Source organism: Hordeum vulgare, chromosome 5H (genome assembly GCF_904849725.1).
Source record: "Hordeum vulgare subsp. vulgare chromosome 5H, MorexV3_pseudomolecules_assembly, whole genome shotgun sequence".
Classification (NCBI taxonomy): domain Eukaryota; kingdom Viridiplantae; phylum Streptophyta; class Magnoliopsida; order Poales; family Poaceae; genus Hordeum; species Hordeum vulgare.
In genome coordinates this window covers 35,930,889-35,936,888 of record NC_058522.1, presented here as the reverse complement: position 1 = coordinate 35,936,888, position 6,000 = coordinate 35,930,889, and positions in this window count along the sequence as shown.

Here is a 6,000-nt window from a genome sequence, read left to right as displayed (position 1 = left end):
TGATAATGATAGTCCCACATACTTGTGGCACTGCCGCCTTGGTCATATCGGTGTTAAGCGCATGAAAAAGCTCCATACTGATGGACTGCTAGAGTCTCTTGACTTTGAATCATTTGACACATGCGAACCGTGCCTCATGGGCAAGATGACTAAGACTCCATTCTCAGGAATAATGGAGAGAGCCACCAACTTATTGGAAATAATACATACTGATGTGTGTGGTCCAATGAATGTTGAAGCTCGCGGTGGTTATCGTTATGTTCTCACTCTCACCGATGATTTGAGTAGGTATGGGTATATCTACTTGATGAAGCACAAATCTGAGACGTTTTGAAAAGTTCAAGGAATTTCAGAATGAGGTTGAGAATCAACGTGACAGAAAGATTAAATGTCTACGATCTGATCGTGGAGGAGAATATTTGAGTCACGAGTTTGGCACACACCTAAGAAAGTGTGGAATCGTTTCACAACTAACGCCGCCTGGCACACCGCAGCGCAACGGAGTGTCTGAACGTCGTAATCGCACCTTATTAGATATGGTACGATCTATGATGTCTCTCACCGACTTGCCGCTATCATTTTGGGGATACGCATTAGAAATTGCAGCATTCACTTTAAATAGGGCACCGTCTAAATCCGTTGAGACGACACCGTATGAACTGTGGTTTGGCAAGAAACCTAAGTTGTCGTTTCTTAAAGTTTGGGGTTGCGATGCTTATGTGAAGAAACTTCAACCAGAAAAGCTCGAACCCAAAGTGGAGAAATGCGTATTCATAGGATACCCTAAGGAAACTATTGGGTATACCTTCTATCTTAGATCCGAAGGTAAAACCTTTGTTGCCAAGAACGGATCCTTTCTAGAGAAAGAGTTTCTCTCGAAAGAAGTAAGTGGGAGGAAGGTAGAACTTGATGAGGTAATTACACCCCCTCTCGAACAGGAAAGTAGCGCATCGCAAGAAGTTGTTCCTGTGGTGCCTACACCGACTGAAGAGGAAGTTAATGATGATGATCATGAAGCTTCGAATTAAGTTACTACTGAACCGCGAAGGTCCACAAGGGTACGCTCCGCACCAGAATGGTACGGCAACCCTATGATGGAAATCATGTTGTTAGACAACGGTGAACCTTCGAACTATGAAGAAGCGATGGCGGGCCCGGATTCCAACAAATGGATTGAGGCCATGAAATCCGAGATAGGATCCATGTATGAGAACAAAGTATGGACTTTGGTGGACTTGCCCGATGACCGGCGAGCCATAGAAAATAAATGGATCTTCAAGAAGAAGACTGATGCGAACGGTAATGTAACCGTTTACAAAGCTCGACTTGTCGCAAAGGGTTTTCGACAAATTCAAGGAGTTGACTACGATGAGACTTTCTCACCCGTAGCGAAGCTGAAATCAGTCCGAATCATGTTAGCAATTGCCGCCTTTTATGATTATGAAATTTGGCAAATGGACGTCAAAACAGCGTTCCTTAACGGAAACCTTAAGGAAGAGTTGTATATGATGCAACCAGAAGGTTTTGTCGACCCTGAGGGTGCTAACAAAGTGTGCAAGCTCCAACGCTCCATCTATGGGCTGGTGCAAGCATCTCGGAGTTGGAACATTCGCTTTAATGAGGTGATTAAAGCGTTTGGGTTCATACAGGTTTACGGAGAAGCCTGTCTGTACAAGAAAGTGAGTGGGAGCTCTGTAGCTTTCCTCGTACTATATGTGGATGACATATTATTGATGGGGAATGATATAGAGATGCTGGAGAGCATAAAGGCCTATTTGGACAAGAGTTTTTCAATGAAGGACCTTGGAGAAGCTGCATACATATTAGGCATCAAGATCTATAGAGATAGATCGAGACGCCTCATAGGTCTTTCGCAAAGTACATACCTTGACAAGATATTGAAGAAGATCAATATGGAAAACTCAAAGAAAGGGTTCTTGCCAGTTTTGCAAGGTATGAGATTGAGTAAGACTCAGTCGCCGACCACGGCAGCAGATAGAGAGAAGATGAGTTCTGTCCCCTACGCTTCAGCCGTGGGCTCTCTAATGTATGCCATGCTGTGTACCAGACCTGATATAAACCTTGCGATAAGCTTGGTAGGGAGGTACCAAAGTAATCCCGGTGCAGAACACTGGACAGCGGTCAAGAATATCCTTAAGTACCTGAAAAGGACTAAGGAAATGTTTCTCGTTTATGGAGGTGACGAAGAGCTCGTCGTAAAGGGTTACGTCGATGCTAGCTTCGACACAGATCCGGATGACTCTAAGTCACAAACCGGATACGTATATGTGTTGAATGGTGGGGCAGTGAGCTGGTGCAGCAGCAAGCAAGAAGTCGTGGCAGCATCTACATGTGAAGCGGAGTACATAGCTGCTTCAGAAGCAGCTCATGAAGGAATTTGGATGAAGGAGCTCATCACCGACCTTGGAGTGGTTCCAAGCGCGTCGGGTCCTATGACACTCTTATGTGATAACACTGGAGCCATTGCCATAGACAAGGAGCCCAGGTTTCACCGGAAGACGAAGCACATCAAGCGCCGCTACAACTCCATCCAGGACCATGTCCAGAGTGGAGTGATAGATATTTGTAAAGTACACACGGATCTGAATATTGCAGACCCGTTGACTAAACCTCTTCCACGAGCAAAACATGATCAACACCATGATGCTATGGGTGTTCGATACATCACAATGTAACTAGATTATTGACTCTAGTGCAAGTGGGAGACTGTTGGAAATATGCCCTAGAGGCAATAATAAAATGGTTGTTATCATATTTCCTTGTTCATGATAATCGTCTATCGTTCATGCTATAATTGTATTAACAGGAAACAGTAATACATGTGTGAATGAATAGATCACAATGTGTCCCTAGCAAGCCTCTAGTTGGCTAGCTCGTTAGTCAATAGATGATCATGGTTTCCTGATCATGGACATTGGATGTCATTGATAACGGGATCACATCATTTGGAGAATGATGTGGTGGACAAGACCCAACCCTAAGCCTAGCACTAGATCGTATTGTTCGTATGCTAATGCTTTTCTAATGTCAAGTATCTTTTCCTTCGACCGTGAGATTGTGCAACTCCCGGATACCGTAGGAGTGCTTTGGGTGTATCAAACGTCACAACGTAACTGGGTGACTATAAAGGTGCACTACGGGTACCTCCGAAAGTGTCTGTTGGGTTGGCACGAATCGAGATCGGGATTTGTCACTCCGTGTGACGGAGAGGTATCTCTGGGCCCACTCGGTAGAACATCATCATGAGCTCAATGTGACTAAGGAGTTAGTCACACGATGACGTGCTACGGAACGAGTAAAGAGACTTACCGGTAACGAGATTGAACAAGGTATAGGTATACCAACGATCGAATCTCGGGCAAGTTCTATACCGACAGACAAAGGGAATCGTATACGGGATTGATTGAATCCTTGACATCGTGGTTCATCCGATGAGATCATCGTGGAGCTAGTGGGAGCCACCATGGGTATCCAGACCCCGCTGATGTTTATTGGCCAGAGAGGTGTCTCGGTCATGTCTGCCTGTCTCCCGAACCCGTAGGGTCTACACACTTAAGGTTCGATGACGCTAGGGTTATAGGGAATTGTTATACGAGATTACCGAAAGTTGTTCGGAGTCCCGGATGAGATCCCGGACGTCACGAGGAGCTCTGGAATGGTCCGGAGGTAAAGATTGATATATAGGACGGATGGTTTCGGACACCGGAAGTGTTTCGGGCATCACCGGTAACGTACCGGGACCACCGGGACCACCGGAGGTGGTCCCGGGGGACCACCGAAGGAGGCTGTGACCCCAAGAGGTAAGATGGGCTAAGTGGGGGTGGGAACCAGCCCCTAGTTGGGCTGGTATGCCTCCCCACTCAGCCCATGGCGCAGGGGAAAGGAAAAGAGGGGGGGAACCCTAATTTAGGTGGGCCTTAGGCCCACCACAGGGGTGCGCCACCCCTCCCCGTTGCCCTGGCCGCCACCCCTTCCCCATCTGAGGGCTGCCGCACCCCTTAGGGGTGGGAACCCTAAGGGCTGCGCCCCCTCCCTCTCCCCCTATATATAGATGAGGTCCGGGGCTGTTTGAGACACGGTTTAATCTCTCTCTCGCAGCCCTGCTTCTCTCCCTCCTCCTCTCTGCCGGCGCTTTGGCGAAGCCTTGCCGGGAGACCTCGTCTCTCCACCAACACCACGCCGTCGTGTTGCTGGTCTTCTTCCTCAACCTCTCCCTCCTCCTTGCTGGATCAAGGTGTGGGAGACGTCACCGGGCTGCACGTGTGTTGAACGCGGAGGTGCCGTTGTTCGGCACTAGATCGGAATCGCTGCGAGTACGACTCCATCAACCGTGTTCTAGCAACGCTTCCGCTTAGCGATCTTCAAAGGTACGAAGATGCTCTTACCCCTCTCTCGTTTCTGGTCTCTCCATAGGAAGATCTGAATGTGCGTAGGAAAATTTTGAATTTATGCTACGTTACCCAATAGGGTGATCGAGTTTCTGAGGGTTTGGAAGTGTGCCCTCAAGACTTACCACGAGTGTTGGGCGAGGACTGTGTGTCCTTATCTTAAGGAGAATACGGTAGGGACCGTGCGTCTTTAGGTTTCAATACCTAGCCGCTCCAAACCAGACGTACAACTCTTACAGCAGTTGGAACTGGGTCATCAACCACTGTCCTCATCGAGATAATGGCCCTATTTCTTCAACTCTGTTCATTTCATCAATTGCATGTTGAAGACTTTCACCTGTACTGTTTGAAGAATTTGACTGAAGACTTTCTCCAAATTCCTTACCTCAAATTCTTCACTTGAATTATTCATCACCTGCTTATCCTGTACTTGTGGCCTGTGCAAACCAAATCTGTCTATTCACGCAGAGTACTTTAGTGTGGCTCCTTTTACAATTCTGTCTTAATACTATTTCCGTTGCACTTAGTTCATGACCGAGGACTTTCCTCACTAGGAATTTCCTTAGTGATGAATTTGTAAAAATCACCTATTCACCCCCCTCTAGTCAATATAACGTACTTTCAATTGGTATCAGAGCAAGGTATTCCCTTGTTATGTGTGATTTTGGTTTAACTGCCTGGAGTTTTAGTTATGTCGACCACAGGTATGATCAAGGTTACTGCGAGTTGTCCTACCTTCAAAGGAAATGACTTCTCCTACTGGAAGACCAAGATGCAAATGCATTTTCAAGTAATTGACAACGATCTCTGGTAGATCGTGGGCAATGGTGTTCCCTCTGTCACTGCAACTATCACTGTCGCTGATGTGAAGAAATCCAAGCAACTCGACTCACAAGTGAAGAATATCATTTGTGGCCATGTGAGCAAAGGTCAGTATGGCAGAGTGAGTGCGTTGTGTTTGGCGAAGCTTATCGGGGATAGGCTGTCCAAAGTCAATGAGGGAGTCTCCACACAACGTGACTCTCTAGTTGATGTTCTTCACAATCTCTTTAACCGCTTCAAGAGGCTTGATAATGAAAGCTACCAAGATACTTTTGATCGCCTAACTGACATCTCAAATGAACTACAAGTTGTGGAATCTAGAGACATCACTGACCATGAAGTTGTGAAGAAAATACTACGATCGATTGATCCATCATTTGACACACTCCTACTGATGATTCAAGAATGAAGAGACTACAAGATGCTTGATCCTGCTGATATACTTGATAGACTCAATACTCATGAATTCCAACAAGCAGAGAAGAGAGACTTTTATGGACCAAGCTACTCAAGACCACGTGCGCTGAAGGAAAAAGTTGTTTCCTCATCTGAAGAAGAAGAATCTGATTGCAGTCTTGGTGATCCTAAAGAACTTGGTCAGGTACTTGCTATGCTTGTGAGGAAATTCCACAAATTAACAAGGCGTGGCCAGTTCGGAAAGTCTTTGAGAAGAGATATGAGGAAGTCAGAATATTCACCTGAGGACTACAAGAAGAGAACCTGTAATAAATGCAAGAAAGCTGGTCACTACATTGCTGATTGTCCTCGT